The 26,245-nt window shown below is 46.3% G+C and overlaps 1 protein-coding gene across 3 annotated transcripts in view; it reads left to right on the top strand.

Annotated features, from left to right (window-relative positions):
• Window positions 1-2,177: 2,177 nt before the first annotated feature.
• The window catches only part of LOC125447741 (N-acetyllactosaminide beta-1,3-N-acetylglucosaminyltransferase 2-like), a 29,783-nt gene continuing 5,715 nt past the window's right edge, over window positions 2,178-26,245 (top strand). Inside the window, exon 1 of one of the 3 annotated variants that reach the window (XM_048522407.1) lies at window positions 2,178-2,517. The gene's annotated coding sequence lies outside the window, so the exon portion shown is untranslated. Of the gene's footprint in view, window positions 2,518-18,774; window positions 19,029-26,245 lie in introns of those variants that run through there. The other 2 variants (XM_048522405.2, XM_048522406.1) reach the window with 2 other exon arrangements.

Here is a 26,245-nt window from a genome sequence, read left to right on the forward strand (position 1 = left end):
GTTTGTTTGTTTACTTGAGACATTACAGTACAGAATTGAACTGCATTTGTGATATTGTGTACATACAAAGATTTTTTCAATGGATAAGTATTTTTGAAATTAAAGGGAAAGATTTGTTGCAAGAACAGTAATCAGATTTGGTCCATAAAGGAATGGAGGTAGCTCTCTCCATCACAGGGTAAGAATCAGTTATCCACAGCTTGAAAAGCACCAGTTGCATGTTGCAATGTGAGGAGGCAATGTTTTGATGGTACAGGGATCGAACCCATGGCATTTGCATTATCCTGCACTGTCTGAGCTAACTGACCCCTCCACATCCAATGATGTGTTGGCTTTGTGTTTTGCAAAGCCAAGAAGGCCATTAGTTCACAGAATTCTCCTCCCTAAAAAAACGATGAAGGTTGGGTTGTAGATCTTTTTACAGCACCATGTGAGGCCCTTCCTTCCATTTGTGCCCAAGCAGTCATCAAGCACCTATTCCAATCCCATTTGCTGGCATTCAACCAATAGCCTGGTATGCTATGGTGTTTCAAGAGATCATCCAACAACTTCTTAGTGTGGACTTGTTGGGCTGAAGGGCCTTTTTCCACACTGTAGGGGTTTTATGATCTATGACCACTCATTGGCTGAAAAGAGTTCTCCTTAAATCGCCTGTAAACTTCCTACTCCTTGCCTTAAAACTGTACCCCATGCCCCATTAGTGATCCCTCTATGAAGGAGAAGGTCTCTACCCTAGCTATGTCTCTAAAAGAATTTCCACTTATACAGCACTAGTTATGAACACAATTCAGATCAAAGCATTTCCATAGTCACTGAATATATTTAAGGCTGAGTAGGACAGGTTGTTGGTAGACCAGGGAGTTAAGAGTTATGGGGTGGAGTCGGGAGCACAAACAGGACAGCCAAGCTGCTATTGAATGGCACAGCATGGTTAAAATGCTGAATAGGTTACTTTTGCTGTTACATCCTCTGTTCCTCAGAGTGTTCAGACATTTAATAGTTAAACATCTTTGCAGTAATCAATCAATGTGCATAAACTCAGAGGAGTGTCAACCTTCAAATTTGCCCAGTGTGCTCTTTTACATATGGCAAGCCCTGGGTCAAAGTTGTCAATTTTGGCACAGCAAGCCTCAACAATGCAATCATATCTAGATAAACTTCTATTAGTGATGCTGCTGGATGGATTAATATTGGCTGGGAAAGCAGAGAGCTCCATTATAACAACCCTTTGAAAAAATAACAATCTTTGAATTAATGCTGTAAGATTTTTAACCTTTCCCCCAAGAGGCCAGGTTTGTGATCTACGAGGGAGTCAAGGGTTAAGGACAGAGAGGAAACAGGAGTTAGGATCACAAAGGGTCGACTAGGGCTGGCGTAAGGGGCATAGTTGCCTGTCCTTGTCCCAGTCTCTCACATAGAATCCCTACAGTGTGGAAACAGGCTTTTCAGCTCATCAAATCCACACCAACCCTCCAAAAAGCATTCCACCCAGACCCAACCCCATCCCTATAATCCTGCATTTCCCACGGCTACCCCGCCTAGTCTGCACATCCCTGAACACTACGGGCAATTTAGCATGGCCAATCTACCCTAACCTGCACATCTCTGGACAGTGGAAACTGGTGCACCCAGAGGAAACCCACACAGACACAGGGAACATGTGCAAACTCCACACAGATTGTGTGGTTTTGGAATCGAACCCGGATCTCTGGCACCATGCAGGCAGCAGTGCTAACCACTGAGTCATCGTGCCACCCATTCCGGGGGCAGAGGTCAGAAGTCACCTGATTTTGATAAGTTGGACGGAGGTGGTCTTGGTTTATGCCCTGGCAATGCACAGTGAACCCCGGCCACAGCCAGTTTGGATCATGAGTTTTAGTTATTTAGTCACATCCCCCAGAAACAGGACTGGGCACTGACACCAACACACTGACATAGAGCCCTGAGAACACACTGGTAAATATTGCAGATTCTGCAGTCACTACAGCGCCTGGAGTACTATAAGCATCAGTTCAGCAGCAGTTGGTGACAACTTGAGTAGCTTTTTTTTAAAAAGAAAGACACAAAAGTGGATGGCGGGTATATTATAATCTAGAGCAACGTAACAGAATGGCACACAGCTACCTGAACACTAGAGGCTGTAAAACTGTAGTTAATAGGTGGAGTCTAACCTTGGGTACAGGCTGAGAGGAAGCTGACGTCAGACTGGAGGGGAACTGAGCTGAAGTGGAATGGAATTTCAGTGCTAAGGGACTGACAAAACGAAAAATGTAATTTGCACCCGTTTTGTGCATAGTCCCTGTGGCTGAGGGTTTGTGTGTGTGAGATTTCAGTCGCTTCGGTTTCCCTGCCCATCCTGAGTGCCACTGCCGGTGTCAGAGGGAGAAACATTGAGAGTGGAGTGGAACAGCAGACTGGAGGCGAAAGTCCTTTCCTCGTGAGTGAGCGGTACTACAGGCGGAGAGAGCCCAGGATCAATCCTGATGTGAACAGGCGAGGAGTCTTGTTACATCTGGGGTGTGGTTGCTGCATTTGAAACTTTGGGGGTGGTGGGGGGGAGTGATGTCCTGGATGTTGGGTGGGGGGGAAGACTTTGCAACACGAATAACTCCAGTGCAATCTAGAGAAAAGCCCTTTGCTGTTGGGAACACTCATGGTGTAGGTGAACGACCAGGCAGTTCCCTGATGTGTTTTCCAATAATTATTCGTCAAAAGTTATTGCCGATCCCCTCTCTATTGCGGATTGTCTCCTCTAACCCCTTAACCTTCCTTCCCCCGCTTCCCCCCACCCCCCGTCATTCCTTTCGTTCGCCTTCATTTCTCTTTGTTCTCTCTCTCACTCGTGTGGGGAAGGGGTTCAGAACAAATGGAATTCAGCGGAAGGAGCCCGTAGTGTGGTCGAGCGCTCCATAAGCACCACGCACAAGATCCTGGGAAGGTTTGTTTCCAGAGAGAGAGGGGGCCGAGAGGTGTTGGACTCCGAGGTTACAGTCCTTGTGGATGAAATTGAAAGAGTTGGATTTCAAGGGCAGTCTAGGGGATATTCTGTGACTGTCACAGGGCGCTATTGAAAGGCAGAGCCTAACCCCTCAGTGCAAAAGGCTGTCCGATAAAGAGTTGAAACAACCACGGTTACAGGGATAGGATGGGTGGGATGCTCTTCAGAGGGTCGGTGTGGACTCGGTTGGGCCCAATGACCTGCTTCCACACTGTGGGGGGAGGGGGGGGGGGCGGGTGGATGGATTCTGTGAAACACGGAGAAGGCTGGAGAAACTCAGCAGATAATGGGAACTGCAGATGCTGGAGAATTCCAAGATAATAAAATGTGAGGCTGGATGAACACAGCAGGTCCAGCAGCATCTCAGGAGCACTTCTGAGATGCTGCTTGGCCTGCTGTGTTCATCCAGCCTCACATTTTATTATCTTGGAGAAACTCAGCAGTTGAGGCAGCATCTGTATGTCTTTCTCCCCCCAACACAATGTCCCCAGACAGTAAGACGCTCCTTCAGAACTGAGGTGCTCTGAGGAAGGGTCTAGAAGTGTTTTGACTGGTTTTCTCTCTTTCTGCCCACGGACGCTGCTAGACTGGCTCGGTCTCTCTCGCACTTCTTTTTCCCTCAGATCTCCAGCATCTGCAGTGTTTTGCCTTCATACCTGCATTTATATAGTGCTTTAAAAAAAAACCCAAAGGAGTGCAGAAAGTCAAAGATTGGATGCCAAAGGCTTGACCAAATATCTGACCTTAGAAAGGGAAATCTTCGGAGAGGAGATTCATGTTGAAATCAGGAGCCACCAGTAATGGGTCAAAGAGATGGATCATGTAAGAGTGGAAAGAATATTTAGGAAGAGGGATTAGATCAGACAGTTCCTGTTAAAACCCCACACTTGGGAGAGGTCGAATTTCCTTTTGTGTTTGCCAATTCAACACCACCATCGAAGAACTAACAGCGGTGCAGCAAAGGAACATGCCATTTTGCCCAACAAGCCTGCCCTGACTCAGGATGCCTTTCTAAACCAAAAAAAACCCTTTGCTTCTATGCAGCCTGTATCCCTCTATTCCCCCTCTATTTGTGTATCTGTCCAGATGCCTCTTAAACAATGCTGTTGTATATCTGCTTTTACCATCTCCCCTGGCAATGCATTCCAGGCACTTAACTACTTCCTGTGTTTAAAAAACGGACAAGTGAGAACCTGGGGTGGTGTGGACTAGTTGGACCAAAGGGCCTGTTTCCACACTGTAGGGAATCTAATCTAACCTAATCTATCATCACCTCCTCTGGCAGTTCGTTCCATAAATGCAGCACCATCAGCGTGAATAATTTGCCCCTTTTGTCCCTTTTAAATCTTTGCCCTCTCCTTGGCTGTTCACTCTATTAATGTCCCTCATGATTTTATTAAGTTTTTTTTAAATCCCAAAAACAAAACAAAAATTTAAAACAGCTAATTTCTGCTCTGAGAAATCAAGGAAATCAGCTCGAGTACTGAAAACAAACTTTAAAAAAAGGAGCTGTGCTTAGAGTTACAGCCCTCCCCCAGTCCTGGAGGAGGTGGTGTCTATGGGACCAAAGCCTGATAGACCCAGTGTCAGTGACACACCCTGGCAGCCCCTCACCCAGGCCTCGAACTGGGGCAGGAGCTGGGGGTCAATCCATTTGTTGACCTCTGATGATATCCATTTTGTCACTACGGCAACCAACATGAATAAATAGGATTTCCGTGCACACTGAAAGTATCAAGCAGCCTGAGATATGTTTTTGTCCGTGTTCGCGAGGAAATCTCCAAGCCAGCAATGAGAAGCAAAGCAAAAATTTTTATTTGTAAGTAGTGCCCTTTCACCGAATAGCATGTGCTTCTTAGGAACATAGTAAAACAATATTTGAGGGCTCTTGAAGTACAACGGTCATGGATTTCTGATCAGTAGGTGTGGGTTCAAGTGTGTTTATTGTAATTAACGTTTGGAATGTCCTTGGAGCAATTTTCCAGGACAATATTTTTTGGATTAGCAAGAAATTCAGTCATACTGTACTGGATTTAGTGATGAGTAATGAACAAGAGCAACAGCAAATTTCATTTATAAAATGCCTTTCGTTCCAAATATCTTTTGGAATTTCACAGGGCTGTAATTGGACGAAAAGACGTCATGGCACAATGCTAGAAAATAATGTGACTGGCAATTGAATCCCCCTGAACCTGCATTCTCCATGGCTAACTCACCTAGCCTGCTCATCCCTGGACACTGTGGGCAATTTAAGATGGCCAGTCCACCTAACCTGCGCATCTTTGGACTTGGTGGGGAGACTGGAGTACCCAGAGGGAACCCACGCAGACATGGGGAGAGTGTGCAGAGTCCACACAGCTGCCCGAGGGTGGAATTGTACCGGGTCCCTGGTGAGGCAGCACTGCTAATCACAGAGCCACAATGCTGCCAAGAATACTTTAGGCTTTTAAAAACTTATTCAAGGGATGAGGGCATCACTGGCCAGGCAGCATTTATTGCCCATCCCTAATTGCCTAGTGAGGCAGTTAAGAGTCAACCACATTGCTGTGGGTCTGGAGTCACATGTAGACCAGAACTAGGTGAGGGCAGCAGATAGCATTTTCTAACAGGCTTCCCTAAAGACTGTCCATTCGTGAACCAGGTGTGTTTTTCTTCCCTGACATTGGTTTCACATCTTGATTAGACTCTTAATTTGACTATTTTATTTGGATTCAAAGTCTGCCGTAGTAAGATATGAGCCCAGGTCTCCGGATTAAAAGTCTAATAGTTATACCATTGTGTGATCACCTCCCCTGTTTATCTGCAAATCTCCAAGCAAACAATGAGAAGCTTGGCAAAAACTTTTATTTATAAATAGTGTCTTTTCACCGAATAGCATGTTCTTCTTAGGAACGTAGTAAAACAACATTTGAAGGGCTCTCGAGGTACAGCAGTCATGTACCTCTGATCAGTAGGTGTGGGTTCAAGTGCCATTTGCCATGGAAGTATGTCATTACATGCTGAAAAAGGTTGATTAGTGAAAAGTCTTTTTAACAAAAATTTACTACATGTGTCAGATCACCCAAACATTTAGTCAAAGTCATCGATTTTGAGAAATATCTTAAAAGGCGGAAAGCTAGGTAGAGAGAGAGCGAGAGACCAATGCATTAGGAAGGGATGTTCAGATGCTAAGACCAAAATGTTTTGCACAATGGAAAACCAGTACGATATCTCAAAAAGTTAATGGTGTTATTAGGGCAGTGCCAAACCAGAATAAAAATATTTACACAAATACAGAAGACCCTGAAATCCCAACATGAGTGACAATTACTTAAAAGATACAAAGATGTTAGAGATGAGAAAAGGAATATCATCGTCATCCTCCAGTCACAAAGCACAGAAACAGATCTTTCAGTCCAACTTGTCCATACCGACCAAGGTTCCCAAACTGAACCAGTCCCATTTGTCTGCGTTTGGCCCATTTCTCCCTGAACCCTTCCTAATCATGCACTTACCTGAATGTCTTTTAAATGTGCTAACTGTACCAGCATCAACTCTTCCTCTGGTAGTTCATTCCACACGTGGACCACCCTCTATGATGGGGCGGGAGAAAATCTATTGGGAGCTTTAATGTGATGAGTAGATGCTTTTGTAATTATATAGAAAAGGTACAGTACCGAAAGAGGCCATCTTGCCTGTGACAACATAATAAACTAACCACCAATTCTGATCCATCTCCCCAGCACCTGGTCTGTAGCCTCGTAAGCTCCAGAGCTTCAGGTGCAGAGCCTATTTCCTCTAAAATGGTTTGAGAGTTCCTGTCTCAACCACCAAACTGGGCAGTGGATTGCAGGCCACCCACTGCTGCCAGGGTGAAAAAGAGTTTTCTCATGTTCACTCTTAGCTTTGCCAACCTGTGCCCCCTTGTAATTGTGACCCCTCTGCCATTGGGAAAGAGGTCTTCGTTGTCCACTCTGTTCAAGCCTCCTAAAGATTTTGTACACCTCGATTCAGCCACCACTCATGTCTCTTCCATCCTAAGGGAAACAGTGCTAGCCCATCCTATCATAGCTGCAGTTTTCAAACTTTGGCGACGCTCTTCATTGTCAGTGCTGAGAACGCACTATTGAAGATCGATACAGTTACGGCCATAATGGATTAGTTAGATGAGTACTTCATGTCAATTTTCACAGTGAAGAAAATGGATAAAGTGCATTCCATACATGAAATCTTGTGGATTTAGTTAAGGGGGCAAATTGTCATGCATATTGGAATTTCATGGTCTTTTGCATTTGTTTAAGTATTTCTATTCCAATTTGGCTCTGCCCTTATAACACAATAGAGCCATTGCCTTTCACCATGTCAGATGGTGCAATCTGAATTTACTAAAAGCTTGGTCTAATGACAACCATTGTGAACTATCAGAAAAGCCCATCTGGTTCAACGATAAATTTGCCATTAGGGAAATAAATCTGCCATCCTTACCCAGGCTGGCTTATTCACAATTCCAGACCCACAGCAAATGTTGTTGGCTCCCAACTACCTTCTGCGTGACTTAAGAAGGATAATAATTTAGTTTTACCAGTTATACCCATATCCCATCGGCAAATATAAAATAAAATCTTTGTGATAACAAGGTGTAGAGCTGGATGAACACAGCAAGCCAAGCAGCATCAGAGGAGCAGGAAATGTTTTGGGTTGAGACCAAGGGAGTGAAAGAAATTCAGAGATGTATGTCTTAATTTTTCAAAACTCCAGATTCTGAAATTATTCATTGTAATTTTAAGAAGCATGAGAAAGAAAGAGGTGAATTTGTAAGTTTATGTCAACTTTGAGGAAATCACTGCAATCTATTATAGTCAGGGTCAGAGTGACTGAGTACATTAACTAGTATGATCTGACCAGAGGGAGTCAACGCAGAATTGCAAAGTATAGGTCAAGTCTGATTAACCTAATTGTCCTATTTAAGGAGACAACTGGCAGGCCAGAGAGGGCCAGAGAGGGATGTGTTTAAACAGAATTAATCATACAGCGTGGAAATGGACCCTTTGGTCCACCTTGTCCATGCTGACTATAATCCCAAACTAAGCTAGTCCCACCTGTGTATACTTTCCTATGCCCCTCCAAACATTTCTTATTTATTATCGAAATGTCTTTTAAACATTGTAACTGTACCTGCGTCCACCACTTCCTCTGGAAGGTCATTCCACACATGAGCCACTCTCTGTGTAAAAAAAAAATCACCCCTCATGCCTTTTTTAAATCTTTCTCCTCTCACCTTAAAAATGTGCCCCCCAGTCTTGAAATTGCCCACCCTATGGAAAAGACATCTGCCATTCACATTATCTATACCCTTCATGATTTTATAAACCTCTATTAGGTCACCCCCTCAACCTCCTATACTCCAGTGAAAAAAGTCCCAGCCAATCCAGCCCCTCCTTATAACTTAAATCTGCTATTCCTGCCAACATCCTGGTAAACCTCTTCTGAACTGTCTCCAGCTTAATAATATCCTTCCTATAACAGGACGACCAGAACCGGACAGCAGAACAAAGAACAGTACAGCACAGGAACAGGCCCTTTGGCCACCCAAGCCTGTGCCGACACATTTTGCCCTTCCACGCTAAAACTGCCTTCACTTAGGGATCCATATCCCTCTATTGCCTTCCCATTTGTGTATTTGTCTAGGGGCTTCTTGAACATTGCTATTTTGCCTGCTTCCATCACCTCCTCTGGCAGTGTGTTCCGAGCACTCACCACCCTTCGTGTGAAAAACATGCCTCGCACATCTTTTGAATCCCACTCCCATACCCCACCTCGAACCTTGAACCTGTGTCCCCTAGTAATTGACCCCTCCACCCTGAAGAAAGATACTTTCCACTTCATCCATGCCATTCATGATCTTATAAATTTCTGTCAAGGCGCCCCTCAACTTCCTGTGTTCCAGTGAAAACAACGCCAGTCTAGCTAACCTTTCTTCATAGCCAACATCCCCCATACCAGGCAATGTCCTGATAAACCTTTTCTGTACCCTCTTCAAAGCATCCACATCCTCCTGGTAGTGTGGTGACCAGAACTGTACACAATATTTGTGGTACTCCAGAAAAAGGTCTCACCAACATCCTGTACAACCTGAACATGGTGTCTCAACTTCTGTACTCAAAATTCTGAGCAATGAAGGCAAGTGTGCTAAATGCCTTCTTAACCACCTTATCTGTATGTGGCACAAACTTCAAAGAATTATGTACCTAAACCCTTAGGTCTCTCCTGTTCTACAACTCTACCAGGGACCTACTTTAACTGTATAAGTCCTGCTCTCGTTTGTTTTACCAAAATGTAATACCTCGCATTTGTCCATCTGCCATTCTTCAGCCCATTGCCCAACTGATCAAGATCTCTTTGTAATCTTAGACAATCTTCTTCACTGTTCACTATACCACCAATTTTGGTGTCATCTGCAAACATACTCACCGTGCCTCCTATATCTCATCCAAATCATTTATATTAATGACAAACAAAAGTGGACCCGGCACCAATCTCTGTGGAACACCATTTGTCAGAGGCTTCACTTCTAGAAATCATGTGATCAGATTTTGCAGAGAAGACCATGCTATTGGAGATAAGAAACTGAGAGTGTGGAAGCAGTCCGTGTTCTGCAAAAGGTGGGATGTGATCTATAATATTTCTGAGGAAGGTGAACAGAGGCCTTAACAATCCGCTCTGTCCATTAATGACATGGATGTACTAATTCTATTTCCTGCTGCAAATCTGCACAGCATGGTAAATTGAGGGGCAGAGGAACTTGTACAGAGGGAGCATAAAGCAACAAGAGGGGCACTGGCAGATTAAGTGATGGCCAGAACTATAGGAGCCAGCATCCAAATGGAGAAGGATTACCTCATCTTCAAGGAGGAGAAATCAGAATATTTGCTCGGAGTTGTGCAAGATCAAAGAGATTTAGGTGCCTGTGTACATGCATTGTGGCACAGTGGCTCACTGGTTAGCACTGCTGCCTCACAGCACCAGGGTTCGATTCCAGCCTTGGGCAGCTGTCTCTGTGGAGTTTACATGTTCTCCCTGTGTCTGCGTGGGTTTCCTCCGGGTGCTCCGATTTCCTCCCACAGTCCAAAGACTGGGTAGGTGGATCGTCCATGCTAAATTGTCCCTTGTGCCCAGGGATGTTTAGGTTAGGTGTGTTAGATGTTGGGAAATCCATGGGTGGGGGAATGAGTTTGAGTGGGATGCACTTTGGAAGGGCAGTGTGGATTTGTTGGGCTGAATGGCCTGTTTCCATGCTGTAGGGATTCTATGAATCTAAACGTTAATGAACAGGTATAAAAGACAATCAAAAAAACTAAGTTTTGGAAAAACTTTACTCTGTACCAGAGTACAGATGCGTCCTTGACTTGACCCTGCCTGCAGTTTAGAACCTTGCACTGTTGGCCCCATGGGGATAGAGTGGGTTACAGTGATGGAACGCACAAACCTCACTTTAATACCAAGGCAGAATCCATTAAAGAGTTTTCATGGTGTAGATATGCTATCTCCTTTGGTGAGAATATTAAAATTCAGCCACTTAACAGTGAAATCAAGAATTTTCTCACAGTGGAAGACTGTGAAATTTTCCATCAGGCTGTGTTTGCTGAGAGCCAAATAAAATTTTCAAGATTGAAATCAATAGTTGCCATTGAGGGGTATGAATGGAATATAGCAGCTTTCATTTAATCGAGTGGGTGAGAAGTTTCAAAGGCCCGAATGGTCTATCTCTCTTCTTACTTGACCAGTGGATGTTCCGATCAAACTGACATGGCACCAAAGGCCGTATGTAACAGTTCTCCCAAGGTGACTGCTGAAAGGATCCTGCAAAATCCCAGCTAACTTGTTTGACAGCGGCACTAGGGGAATGCGGTGTTGTCAGAGGATGCTGACACGCAGCTATGAAAATGCCTGGATTGTCTCAAGTGCGTCCCAATAGGGTGAGGGTGGTCTGACTTCCTGCCTCTTGGTTAATGTGGCACACACGGCTGGGAATTGGGCATAACACACAGTGTGTCTTGGGGAAATGTATACCAAATGCTAGAAGGTTTTAAAGGAGAAGAGAATCAAGGTGGAGAGATATTGGAGCTAAGGGCTGGAAACTGAATAAAAAATAGCTTTGGCCTGTTAATGTAGGGAGTGTGTCAACATGTAGTGACTAGCGATTAAATACTAGTCATTGTTAATGTGGTGAATCACACACTGTATTAAAAGCTGATTTCATTTTCATTTTCATCTTATGTAAATATTAACTCTGTTTCAATGTTCATGTAACTTATTCAAATTGTATAAGTAAAGTTAGAAGTATAGGGAGGGGTGAAGCAATTGAGAGGTTTAAGCAGGAGTGTGATAGAGAATTGTAAAAGTGAAGTTTTGTGAGGCGAGAGAATACATATCCAGCAATGTCAGTTTGTCTTTTCACCCATCAACATCTTGGAGAGTTGGACCAGCACAGATTCAATGGGCTGAGTGGCCTCTCTGTGTCATGCTGACACTCATAGTGAGCGCTATTGTGTTTCTCATCACAGTTGGCTTGTGTTGATCATAGCAGCTTCCTACTGCTTGTAAATCAAATGATATCTGCTCTGCACTCACGGTCCCAATGAAACACAATTAATATCTGTTTCTCAGAATATAGGTGTTAGTAGCAATGGCCAATATTTATCGCCCCTCCTTAATTGCTGTTGAGTAGTTGCTCGTGAACTATCTTCTTGAACTGCACAGTCCATTAGTGTAGGGGCATCCACTGTAGGGTGGGGGGATTGTGACCCAGTGGTAGTGAAGGAGCGATATATTTCCAAGTCAGGATGGTGTGTAGCTTAGAGGGGAACTTGCAGGGGTTGGTGTTCCCAAGTGTTTGCTGCCATTGTCCTTCTAGATGGCAAAGGTTGTGGGTTTGTTAGTTTCTGTTGATAGAGCCTTAGTGAGTTAATGCAGTGCATCTTGTATCTGCTATTGAGCATTACATTGGAGGCAATGAATATTGAAGGGAGTAGATGGGATGCCAGTCAAGTGAGCTGCTTTGCCTTGGATGGTGTTGAGCTTCATGAGAGTTGTTGGAACTGCACCCGTTCAAGCAAGTGGGGATTATTCCATCACATTCCTGACTTGTGTCATGTAGATGGTGGGCAGGGTTTGGGGAGTCAGGAGGTGAGTTGCTCGCTGCAAAGTTGTCAGGCTCTGACCTGCTGTTGTAGTCACCGCATTTAAATTGCTTGACCCATTCAGTTTCTGACAAATGGCAACCCCACAAGATGTTCTCCAATTTTATGTCCCATCTCCCTAATTTCTTTGTGAGGGGTCCACAAGAAGACTGAGGGAGCAATCTCATAGATATGTATTGTTGAATGTACACTCATCAACTCAGCAGATACCGTGCAATATTCCTGAGATTCACAATCCATCCATACACGCCCTATAGGCCGCGCTCGCCCCCTCACCATCTCTCACTCGCTCTCACCCTCTCTCTCTCTCACTCTCCCTCACTCACTCACACGCACGCACCAACCCCTGTGCCACTGAGCCTGAATGCTTCTTTCTTTGTGATTTTGTTGGCTACGTAGTTTTGTGACGATAGAGTGCTTCTTGAGATTAAACTGTTGCCCTTGCTTCAGTTTTCATTGTTAAACATCGTCCTTGTACAAATCCCCACAGGAGACAGGAGGAAATAGCCTCCCTGTGCCAAACCCATAACCATCTTTTATTGCTAGTAGGAACTGCAGATGCTGGAGAATCTGAGATAACACGGTGTAGAGCTGGATGAACACAGCAGGCCAAGCAGCTCTAGAGGAACAGGAAAGCTGATATTTCTGATAGGAAACGTCAGCTTTCCTGCTCCTCTGATGCTGCTCGGCCTGCTGTGTTCATCCAGCTCCACACCTTGTTATCTCACCATCTTTTACTGCCTGGATTAGACACTGCCTTGCCATTTTATAGGAAAGCTTGTAAGCCTTTTCCATTCAACTGTTCCTCCTCATAATTTAACCCTTATCTCTATTCTGCTGCTCCTTCGCACAATCTTTAGCCCCTTTTGAGTGTCCTAAGCCTTCAGAGAAGATGACCCTCTAATGGGGACAGTGTAGAGGGAATATTCCTCTGAATCTAACACTGTGCTGTTCCTGTCTGAATATTGTGAGAAGTTTTGGTCTCCCTTTATTTTGAGGAAAGATATGATTTCATCAGAGGTAGTTCAGGGAAGGTTCAGCAAGATGATCCTCTATGGGGAGGGATTATTTTATGAGCAAACATTAAACAGGTTGGGACTCCACTCACTGGAGCTTAGGAGACCAGTTCATTAAATACCCTTCAGATGTTTTTCATCAAGTTTCTGGAAGTAGACTATTCTCACCTCCTGGCAGTCTTCACACACTTTACTTCTGCTGTTTGATTTTATTTGTTCTCTCGTGTGCCTCCCTTCCGGTGCCAATCTTAATTTCTACTTTGTTTCTCTTTCTTTCTTTAGATACGTTTTGTCATTTTTATAAATTTATGTAGACCCCTTTATTTGGGCCTTATATTCTGTGGAGTGATCCCATGGATATGAGAGGGCAAGGCGGGGTGACTGTCAGAGAGACAAATGGGAGGATATTCCATTACATCTGTAACGAATACCCTCTCACCTAGGTGACTATAGCCTTGGCCAGGAGGTGAGTCACTTTCTGCAGGTCAGTCTGTGATGTGTTCATGCAGCCACAGTGGTTCCAGCACTGATCCATATCAGGCTGTGGTGGTAAATTGGTGATGGGAGTCACGTTTGTTCCTGGAACTCCCCTGCACGTGTACCTTCACTACAGCCTGTCCGAAAGGTTGGCCCCAATCTCACCACCCCCTCGAAAACAATTAAGGACAGGCAGTAAACGCTAACCTATCAGAGTGATAGGATGAAAATGCAGGAACGCCGGAAAGGAAGGGAGTGGTTTTATTCCAAGAATGATGTGATGGATAATGATGAGGCAAAGGGAGAAACTCTTTATATCTAACCCCGTGCTGTCCCTGTCCTGGGAGTGTTTGATGGGAGACAGTGTAGAGGGACCTTTACTCTGTATCTAACCCTGAGCTGTCCCTGTCCTGGGAGTGTTTGATGGAGACAGTGGAGAGAGAGCTTTACTCTGTATCTAACCCCGAGCTGTCCCTGTCCTGGGAGTGTTTGATGGGGACGGTGTAGAGGGAGCTTTACTCTGTATCTAACCCCGTGCTGTCCCTGTCCTGGGAGTGTTTGATGGGGACAGTGTAAAGGGAGCTTTACTCTGTATCTAACCCTGTTCTGTCCCTGTCCTGGGAGTGTTTGATGAGAGACAGTGTAGAAGGAGCTTTGCTCTGTGTCTAACCTCGTGCTGTCCCTGTCCCTGGGAGCATTTTATGGGGACAGTGTAGAAGGAGCTTTACCCTGTATCTGACCCAGTGCTGTCCCTGCCCTGGGAGTGTTTGATGGGGACAGTGTAGAGGGAGCTTTACTCTGTATCTAACCCTGTGCTGCCCCTGTTGATGTTGATAGTTCAGATTAAATGGGATGGTGTTTCTTCCCTTTCTTTTATCTTTATTTGTTACATTCTCCATTACCACGTCCTCTCTCCCTTCCCTTCCCAGTGGGACTGTCTGTCCTTTCAAGCCTGGCAAGTAGTCACGCCATTGTTCTGCCATTCTCACATTCCGATCACTTCATCTGAACTATCAACATCTTCTCTCCCCCAGCGCTCTGTGCCCCACACGAACACCCCCCACACCCCAACAAAGTATAATTGTTGCCTCCTCCATATTTCACTTCAGCTCTGATGAAAAGTCATCTTGACTCGAAACGTTAGCCTGCTCTCTCTCCAGCTGTCTGACCTACTGTGACCTCCAGCATTTGTTGCTTTCAGTATCCCCCGTGTCAGTTGGTAACACTAACTTCTCCGAGTCACAGGCTTCCAGCTTCATGACTCCTAGCACAGTTTAAACACAAAAGGAAGGCTGAGACTGAGGCAGTGCTGCACTGTTGATGTTAAACCAAGGCTTCCTGATGGATTGTAAAGATCCCAGGCTACAATATTGAAGAGGATTGTTCTCTGTAGTGTCCTAGTCAGTGTTTACCCATCCAACAGATTATCTGATCATTGTAACATGACTGTTTGAGGTTGCTTCACTTCCTATGTTACAGCCGTGACTGTACTAAAAAATGTTTAAAAATTTCATTGGCTGTTAGGTGCTTTGAGACATCTGGTGCGCGCACACACACACACGTGTGCATGGACCAATTCACACACACACTCTTACATATTCTAGTGTGATCATGAAAAGCTCTAGATTTTAAACTAATTTATATGGAAAAAAAGAGGATTTTATATAACACCTTCTGTGACCTTTGGAAAGCTTGCGGCGCTTCACTGCCAATGCATCCTCTCGTGAGCTCCCACACGCAGCAATTACTGTCCAATTGCTGCTCTGCTTTGAGTTTTGACTGAGCTCTGCGTTTTTGGTCAGCATTCCCAATGCCGTCTTCTTAAGAAATGTGGAGTGTTCTGGGAACTGAATTCCTCTGCGAAGCAGGGAGGAGCCAAGATCCCCTCTCCCCACCCTTTTATGCCTCTATCTGCCAGTTTTCTAGTATATATCCATTCACTCATACATTGAAAAGCTTTTAGAAATGTATCCTGCAGTTCAAAGAACAGGTGAATGAGTAGGCAGTTGTGGTGGGTGAGCCAGGTAGGTTTGGTGGGACAAACAATAGGGTAATGGGTACCACACTACAGCGGTGTGGGAGAGCTGCACTGTTGAGTCAGTGTAAAATAACTCATATGTGAACAATTTATTACAGTGTCCCAGCCTCTGGATATACATATATATATACGCCTCTGTGCGAACTCACCCAAAATCAGATTAAAAACTGTTGATTCACCTTACTTCTTGTTTGTGAGATGTTTCTGTGCTCAGTTTCGGCGAGGCATCTGTAACATTTAGAACCACAAAAGGAGGCCGTTTAGCTCATTACTCAGCGCCAATTGTTAGGTTCGTTTTCGGAGACCCTCACAGTCTTGACGCAATGACAAGACACTGACCTGTTTAGAAAAACACAAATCCTTTATTACAAAGCAAGTACAAGGTCTGGAGGATCGCTGTACTCAACCCGGCACAGATTGCAGACTCTCGTAAGCGATTCAGTCGCAAATGGACAGTCCCCGCTTTTTCCACCTTATCAGGTCCATAACACATAAAGCAACTTTACATCTCACAACGGCATGTTCCATGAAACAATCACTACATCGGGCAATGACATAATACACAAACAATTACTACATCGAAAACAGAAAGGGGGCAGGATACAGTATTGATTGTTTGCAAAGTGGCTGCTAATGGCAGGAGGCGATTTCAAGTTGCCGAAGTGACAGAATGTAATTTCAAGCCGCCAAAGTGTCTGGCTTGAACAAAAGTCAGTGCCCCGGCCCCTTTAGCAGAAACAGAAGTTGCATACTTTACAGGATTTCTGAAGTCTCACACCTCTACAAATGCTAAGATAATAAAATGTGAGGCTGGATGAACACAGCAGGCCAAGCAGCATCTCAGGAGCACAAAAGCTGACGTTTCGGGCCTAGACCCTTCATCAGAGAGGGGGATGGGGGGAGGGAACTGGAATAAATAGGGAGAGAGGGGGAGGCGGACCGAAGATGGAGAGTAAAGAAGATAGGTGGAGAGGGTGTAGGTGGGGAGGTAGGGAGGGGATAGGTCAGTCCAGGGAAGACGGACAGGTCAAGGAGGTGGGATGAGGTTAGTAGGTAGCTGGGGGTGCGGCTTGGGGTGGGAGGAAGGGATGGGTGAGAGGAAGAACCGGTTAGGGAGGCAGAGACAGGTTGGACTGGTTTTGGGATGCAGTGGGTGGGGGGGAAGAGCTGGGCTGGTTGTGTGGTGCAGTGGGGGGAGGGGATGAACTGGGCTGGTTTAGGGATGCAGTGGGGGAAGGGGAGATTTTGAAACTGGTGAAGTCCACATTGATACCATATGGCTGCAGGGTTCCCAGGCGGAATATGAGTTGCTGTTCCTGCAACCTTCGGGTGGCATCATTGTGGCAGTGCAGGAGGCCCATGATGGACATGTCATCAAGAGAATGGGAGGGGGAGTGGAAATGGTTTGCGACTGGGAGGTGCAGTTGTTTGTTGCGAACTGAGCGGAGGTGTTCTGCAAAGCAGTCCCCAAGCCTCCGCTTGGTTTCCCCAATGTAGAGGAAGCCGCACCGGGTACAGTGGATGCAGTATACCACATTGGCAGATGTGCAGGTGAACCTCTGCTTAATGTGGAATGTCATCTTGGGGCAGAGGTTCACCTGCACATCTGCCAATGTGGTATACTGCATCCACTGTACCCGGTGCGGCTTCCTCTACATTGGGGAAACCAAGCGGAGGCTTGGGGACCGCTTTGCAGAACACCTCCGCTCAGTTCGCAACAAACAACTGCACCTCCCAGTCGCAAACCATTTCCACTCCCCCTCCCATTCTCTTGATGACATGTCCATCATGGGCCTCCTGCACTGCCACAATGATGCCACCCGAAGGTTGCAGGAACAGCAACTCATATTCCGCCTGGGAACCCTGCAGCCATATGGTATCAATGTGGACTTCACCAGTTTCAAAATCTCCCCTTCCCCCACTGCATCCCTAAACCAGCCCAGTTCATCCCCTCCCCCCACTGCACCACACAACCAGCCCAGCTCTTCCCCCCCACCCACTGCATCCCAAAACCAGTCCAACCTGTCTCTGCCTCCCTAACCGGTTCTTCCTCTCACCCATCCCTTCCTCCCACCCCAAGCCGCACCCCCAGCTACCTACTAACCTCATCCCACCTCCTTGACCTGTCCGTCTTCCCCGGACTGACCTATCCCCTCCCTACCTCCCCACCTACACCCTCTCCACCTATCTTCTTTACTCTCCATCTTCGGTCCGCCTCCCCCTCTCTCCCTATTTATTCCAGTTCCCTCCCCCCATCCCCCTCTCTGATGAAGGGTCTAGGCCCGAAACGTCAGCTTTTGTGCTCCTGAGATGCTGCTTGGCCTGCTGTGTTCATCCAGCCTCACATTTTATTATCTTGGAATCTCCAGCATCTGCAGTTCCCATTATCTCCTCTACAAATGCTTCCCACTTAGTCTTATTTGAGACAGTTTCCGCATACCCCTGTGTGGGAAGATAAAGATTTACAAAGTTTTACACCTAATTCCAGTCGGGCAGAAAGTTTTAAGGCAGTGTCTGCATACCTCTGTGTAAGCAGATAACGAGCGTTACTTTACAAGAGAATAATCAATGGGATGTTATCCCAATAACATCTCATTCCCTCCTTTTATCATTTCATGATAACCTACATCAGGGCTCAGAAGGGAGCTGCTAGTTTGTCAAACACAAGTCTGCAGCAAGAGTTCAGGCATACGTAAATATACAGCAGACATCTATGATAACTATTAGGACTAACCCTTGTAGTAGGTATGAGCTCCAAGAACCGCCCTTAAGCCCCCCCCTCCAAACGGGGTCCCTCTCTGTACTGTTCCATCTGCCCCTGTATGGCTTGGATAGCCTGGGGAATATTGTAGGACTCGTTGGTGACGTGGGTAATGCGCTTGTCCCCTATAATAGTGCATACTCCTCCTTGCTGAGCCAGTTGATAGTCCACTGCATACCGGGTTTGCTGAGCACAGAGCTGAAGTTCGGCTAATTCTTGGTTGACTGCATCCAATGCTGTCATTGTGCTGTTTCCCAGGGTGGTGAGTCTACTTACAAGGTAATTTCAATTTTGTTTTGCAGCCGCCACCCCTGGGGAGCCTCCCAACCTGACAGTTCCCAGAAAGCTGTATCCCAAGGCAATCGGGTCCTGCCATGCAGCACAAAACTCCCGGCTCAGGAAGCGTGTGACAATTCGCCGTTGAGTTTGTGCTTGTTGGGGACAAGGGACTGTGAGGGTCCCAATGGTCCCAACAGCAAACAGCACCGGCAGAGTTGGAGTGGCAGTTGTGAAGGTCCTGTTAAGGTGGAAGATGAATCCCTTCTTAGCCCAGTAGCAGGTAACAGATTCATGTATTCCATGCTAGCTATTCCAGGAGGACTGACCCTTATATAGATGGAAATCTGTGGAGTTAACGGATTTCTACATGGGTTCCATTACAATCCCCACAAGTCCACTGTGTGCCCCGGGTCACAGTTGTTGGCTTAGATTCTAAACAGGGACAGTTCAACAGCGCTCCCTTAGTTGTGCAAGTTCTTTTCACGCACCGATGGGGCCAGGAAACATTATGGGGGTGATTAGTGACTAGAGTATGCACACAACAAGTCCCAGTTCCATTAAAGCAAAATGGATAGCTGTTGGGATTTGTACAGTTAGTCTCTTCGTTCCCATGCTTAGGTTTAGTGCCAATACAGTCCGAGGGGCCATTAACTACCAATTCCACGCACCTACCCTGCACACCTCTTGTCCACGTTCCTCTCTCCCCTCTGCAAGGCTTACCAGAATACTCTACTTCATAGAGATGGCTATGGTTCCAGCCTGGTGTTGCCACAAATAACACCTCTACAGACTGTGCCGGCGGGTAACACAATGTCCAATTCCCATGCAGCTGGTTGTGTTCAATAAAACAGATTGTCCTACTGGCCATGCACGGTCAGAATAATACTCAGTCCAATGGTTAATTGCAAGCTGATAAGGGAATCCATCGTTTGCAGTCACTTATGTGGATCCAGTGATTCTGTCCTTTTAAGAGCCGTCGGAGTTTGAAGAAGCACTTGAAATGGTCCTTTCCACCTTGGTCCGAGCTTGGGACAATCCCAGTCCCGGACAAGTACGAAATCTCTGATTTGTGGCCATGAAGAGTGATCCTGGTCCTGAAGATCTTGGTCTGGTGCCTGTGGATGTCTGAAGGTGTACTTCACTTGTGATTGGAAAAACTTTACAGATGATGTTAGAAATACCTTTGCATTTCATCTCCCATCACATTCAGGTCGATTTGGGTGGGTGGGCTGCTATTGGCATCCCGGGGTGTTCTGCTGGGTCGGCCATAGACTATTTCTGCTGCCGAGAGTCCGGTAGTAGAATGGGGTGTTATTCGCATGTGATACAAAGCTAGGGGCAAAACATTTAACCAGTTAAGGCTGGTCTGTAATGTCAACTTGATCAATTTTGCTTTCAGTGTTCTGTTAGCTCTTTCCACTATCCCTGCCGCCCGGGGGTGGGAGGCACAGTGGAATTGCTGTTGTATGCATAATGCATCACACAGTTCCTTATTAATCTTTCCCACAAAGTGAGGGCCGTTATCCGAACTAATTTGGCGAGGCACTCCAAACCTTGGTATTATTTCAGTTAATAATAATTTTACAACTGTTGAGGCTTTGTTATTTGTCGTTTATAATATTTATAACAGTTTATGTGTGGTAATTCAATAAAATCTAGCTGAATGCATTCAAATGGTCCACCTGGCAAGGGTCTTTCTCCTGGTGAGCATCTCACCCCCTGACCAACATTGTTTTGCTGGCATGTGAGACATGATGCTGTATGCGCCTAGGGTGCCACCAGGTACGGAGCATAATACCACGCATTCCCTCCTTGCCAAGGTGGGTGTCAGAATGCAGACAGTTAACAAGCATAGGTAACAAAGCATCAGGTACACACACTTGGCCGACTGGGGAAACCCAAAAGCCTGAGGACGCAGAATGCAAACATCCATGCGCCTTCCAAATATCCTTTTCAGAAGCAGGCGTGTGCCCCCTGTAAGTGCTGAACAGTGACTATATCTGACATGGCTGTCTTAGCTGAAGGAGGCGTGTGATTTACCACCTGCTTATTCATAGAGGGTATAATAAAAATTTGGTCTGCAGCAGCCTGTTTGGCAGCCTGATCAGCCCGAGCGTTTCCCTGAGTAACTACAGAATCATCAGAGTCATGGGCAGCGCATTTGATAGTAGCAATTATTCAGGGAGGAGGGCTGCCTGGAGAAGGTTTTTAACACACAGGGAATTCTGGATGGGTCACCTCAGGATGTTAAAAACCCACGCTGAGATCACAGCTGGCCAAAGTGGTGGGAGACTCCAAAGGCATACCGAGAGTCGGTGTAAATATTCGCTGACTTCCCTGAGGCTAGGATACAAGCACGGGTACAGGCAAAAAGTTCTGCTTTCTGAGCAGGCACCGGGGGGGGTCAAACACCGCCGATTCTCACGTGGAGGCAGCATCGACAATCGCGTATCCAGAGAGGGGTGTACCCAAGGGAGACATGGAGGAACTGCCATCAACAAACAGGATAAGGCCCGGAGAAGGGAGTGGGACGTCAGTAAGGTCCAGGCGGGGAGAGGTTAGAAATTGGTTCCTTAGTAGGCAGTCATGTGGGGGGTCTAAGAACTCATCTTCGGGTGGGGGGGGCACTCAGAAACGTGGCTGGGTTAATAGTGGAGCGGAAAGAGAACGTCAAGAGGGGATTGTTAAGGAGTGCCACTTTGCAGCGGCTTAAATGTGCCTGGGTAAGGTGTTGAGCCTGGTGGGATGTGAGGAGGGCTACAATGGCATGTGAGGTATAGACGGTAAGAGGCTGGTGGAGAGTAACATTAGAGGCTGCAGTGATTAAAGAATAAAGCGCAGGAAGAAGCTGGAAACAAGGGGGTAATCCCTGAGCTACAGAGTCCAGGTGGGTAGAGTAGTAGGCAACCGGTTGTTTGCGATTGCCGTGAGTCTGTATCAATACCCCCATAGCGCACCCATCCAGAACATTAGCATATAGCTGGAAAGGCCGGTCATGTAAAGGTCTTCCCCAAACTGGGGAAGCAGCACGGGCTGGTTTTAAGTCTGTAAAGGCTGACTGTTGTTTGTTAGACAGGGTGAAGGTTTTAGGGGCTTTACAAGAAGCCAAAGGGTTAGGAGTTTGGTAAGCAAAGTTACATTAAAGATGCTGCTTGGCCTGCTGTGTTCATCCAGCTTCACACTTTGTTAAGTTGGATTCTCCAGCATCTGCAGTTCTCATTACCTCTGATTACATTAGGGAGCCATTTACAGGGGTATTGCAAGGTGATTGACAAGGGACCAATATACCTTGTTGGAGGAGTGAATCGATCAGGGAGATTATTCCTTCCGCTGCCTCAGGTTTGTGGGGGTACTGAGGTATCGAGGGTAAGGGTGCTCCCGGGATTACCTGTATTCTTATGGGGGTGACCGGAGTACATCCCACCTCATGCGTGGAAACAGATCACAGGCCTGGAGAAGGGTCCTCAGAGGGTGGTGGTGATGTAACGGCCCAAAGGCAATAAAAGGGTCACTATAATACGTAATGAGACCATCGGCCACCTGCTGTGAATGACCCTTCACTTCCGGGTCTGACTGTTGGATCAAGTGGTATGCTAGAAATCCCAAGGACTTAGCCCTACAGCCGGTGTTCACGGTCAGCGTGAGGTGAGGGGACACCTGACCCGATTGGTGCCACAGGTGGGGTGGCACCTCCACCAGAAACGCAGATCCTTCCTTTCCCTCATACACCCTGTAATAGTAACAGATAAACTTGATCCGAGATAGGGGGCATAGATAGCAGCCAATGCACGGGAAGCGCCTGTAGGTCACAGTTCAAGGTAACATGAGGGCTGGGGATCTGTAGAGAAGGGGTGAAATCACAAGGGGATAAGCCAATTGTCCACCATTGTGGCGATCAATGAGCCCAAAACTGTCGCTTAATCGAGTCACTTTTTATGCTAATGCCCTCGTTGAATTTGAAGAAGGCACAACAAATCTCTCCCCGCTAAATTAACTCCCAAACTGAGGGTCTGGGCAAACTGAATAATGCAGGTTTGAGGGCCAAATTGAACAACTGTTCTGTTAAAGGGTATGTGTTTTCCTGCCCAGTGAGTCCGCTAAGGCTTACTGAGGCGGGCGACAGCTTAAACCCGTATCGCTGTACACATGAAGCATCCAGCAGAGATGTCATGGCCACAGTATCAATCATAAAAGGAATTGCTACACCTTGTACAGTTAGATTGACAATAGGTTTGTCCTCCGGATCTCGAGTTAAAACGGGCAGAGTATGGGGTGAAGGTAGTCAGGCTGAAAAAGGATTACTAGTGGAAAAAGGTTGTCTTCTTCCTTGGGATTTTGAGGACAAGTCCTCATCCAGTGATCCCGACTGCCACAGTTAAAACATCCAGGGGCAGAGTGGGGTGTTCCGCCTCGCGGCAGAGGGGCACTGGGTCTACGGAACGGGGGAGTGGGTGCGTATGGCACTCCATAATGAGGAGCAGTAGGACCATGTGGATGGGTGACAAATCCGTTACTCGAATTGTCGACCCAGCCAGGGACACAGTACTGGGGATCTGTTTGATATGCCCTCGCTAATTCAAAGTCTGGCACTGGAAGTGTGGGGTTTTTGGACCTGGGTTGGCGCGGGAGACGCTGCACCATGTCATACTTGACCCTGGTCGGTTTGGATTCCTCAGCAGTGCTCCAGTAATAAGTTATGGCCTTTCTCATCTGGGGACGTGTATTATCCGGCCAATCCATGTTATTAGTACGAATAGTCACTGCCACAGCCTGAGGTATACACTGCAGCAAAAGAGCATTGAACTGTGGTGAGGGATTCCCTGCAGTTTCACCAGCATCGGTGGCTTAGATGGAGCAGAAACGGTCCCAGAAATCAGGGCCGACCTCCCCGGGTTTGGATTTGCACTCTAGCACTTTGGTAACATCTACCGGCTGCTGTAAGGTTCGCTTGAATGCCCCTCACTATCACAGGCACTAATCCTCTCCCATGTGCATTATCCACCCAACTGGCCAGTTTTGGTTTCTCAGTCAGCTCCTCAGCTCTCTTTCTCCAGAATGACACTAACCCTTTCCATTTGCTTCCTGCATTACATGTCCATCCTGCCTCTTCTGCTTTAGTACATCGATCTATATCCCACGTTCCCCCCCAATGGCCAATTCTCATTTCCCAATTTTTTGTTTAGGCATGCTGGCAGATGTCTGTACTGTACTTTATTTTCACGGTCATCCCGGCATAACCGATGTAAAGGGGCTCTGACACCCGACTTATCTAACGCTTGTCCCATTTTTAGCACTTATACTTTTTACTTATTTCTATACACTACACCAGTGTCCTTAGTCTCAACATCCACTTCAGGGTCCTGAGCTTCGCGTGGGGGATTTCCCCTCTTAACAACCGGTCTAAGGCAGGGTGGTTGAGACAGACAGACACGGTAACTATCCTATACTACGTCTGAACACTTATTCTACTTTACCAATCTTATACTAACCCTATCGCCGGACTTACTTTACCAATTTTACCTGACCTGGGGACTCTACCCTCCCGGATTTTTCCAGTTACCTGACCTGGGGACTCTAACCCTGGCCACTGGGGGACTCTAACCTCCCGGATTTTTCAGGTACCTGATCTCGGGAATCTAACCCCGGCCACCAGGGGACTCTAACCTCTTGGGTTTTCCCAATTACCTGACCTGGGGACTCTAACCCCGGCCACCGGGGGACTCTAACCTCCCGGATTTTCCCAGTTACCTGATCTCGGGAATCTAATCCCGGCCACTGGGGGACTCCAACCTCCCGGATTTCTTTACTAGCCTGGGGACTCGAACTCCAAGTGTTAGGATTTAGCAGTGTTCAAGACCATGAGTCATCTCGGGTTTCCGTCAGTACAGAGCCACGCAGGGACGAGGGGTCACAGGGGTGGCAGGTTAGTGAGAGAGACCAAGATGAACCGTACCTTGCGGGCCCGTCCGTCTCACTCCACCGACACTCGAATGATCACTTATTCAGTCCTCCACGTAGGACTGCTGTGCATGTTGGAACCCTGCTCGCTGCGCCAAATGTTAGGTTTGTTTTCGGAGACCCTCGCGGTCTTGACGCAATGACAAGACACTGACCTGTTTAGAAAAATCCTTTATTACAAAGCAAGTACAAGCTCTGGAGGATCATTGTACTCAACCCGGCACAGAGTGCAGAGTCTCGTGAGTGCTTGTCCCTGAGCAGTGGACAGTCCCTGCTTTTTCCACCTTATCAGGTCCATAACACGTAAAGCAATTTTACATCTCAATGGCATGTTACATGAAACAATCACTACATCGGGCAATGACATAATACACAAACAATTACTACATCGAAAACAGAAAGGGGGCAGGATACAGTATTGATTGTTTGCAAAGTGGCTGCTAATGGCAGGAGGCGATTTCAAGTTGCCGAAGTGACAGAATGTAATTTCAAGCCGCCAAAGTGTCTGGCTTGAACAAAAGTCAGTGCCCTGGCCCCTTTAGCAGAAACAGAAGTTACATAATTTACAGAATTTCTGAAGTCTCACACCTCACAAATGCTTCCCACTTAATCTTATTTGAGACAGTTTCCACATACCCCTGTGCAGGAAGAAAGGGATTTACAAAGTTTTACACCTAATTCTAGTTGGGCAAGAAGTTTTAAGGCAGTGTCTGCATACCTCTGTGTAAGCAGATAAGACCATAAGACATAGGAGTGGAAGTAAGGCCATTTGGCCCATTGAATCCACTCTGCCATTTAATCATGGCTGATGGGCATTTCAACTCCACTTCCCTGCACTCTCCCCGTAGCCCTTGATTCCTTGTGAGATCAAGAATTTATCAATCTCTGCCTTGAAGACATTTAACGTCCTGGTCTCCACTGCGCTCCGTGGCAATGAATTCCACAAGCCCACCACACTCTGGCTGAAGAAATGTCTCCTCATTTTTGTTTTAAATTTATCCCCTCTAATTCTAAGGCTGTGCCCACGGGTCCTAGTCTCCCCACCTAACGGAAACAACTTCCCAGCGTCCACCCTTTTCAAGCCATCTTGTAAGTTTTTATTAGATATCCCCTCAACCTTCTAAACTCTAATGAATACAATCCCAGGATCCTCGATAAAGAGCATTAAATTATAGAGAATATGGAAATCAATGGGATGTTATCCCAATAACATCTCAAGGTCTCTGAGATTTATCCCAAGAATTCACTTGCAGTGAAGTTCTTCATCAACTCTTGTTCATTGTGAGCTTATATCATGAGAGTCTGCTCCTGACTTCCATCTCCTTCCCTGATTTCTGGATAACTGTCTGATACAGAACAATTTTTCTTGAAAAAATTGTAAACATAAGAGACAAATGTGTCAACTTGACCTGGAATTTGGAATCGTATCTTAAATATTATCGATTCAAATGTGAGTTCACACAAAATGTGGGATGTCACCAGTCGGGTCAGTATTTATTGGCCGTCCCCAATTGCCCTGGAACTCAGCCTCATGCTCAA

This window comes from Stegostoma tigrinum, chromosome 39 (genome assembly GCF_030684315.1).
Source record: "Stegostoma tigrinum isolate sSteTig4 chromosome 39, sSteTig4.hap1, whole genome shotgun sequence".
Classification (NCBI taxonomy): domain Eukaryota; kingdom Metazoa; phylum Chordata; class Chondrichthyes; order Orectolobiformes; family Stegostomatidae; genus Stegostoma; species Stegostoma tigrinum.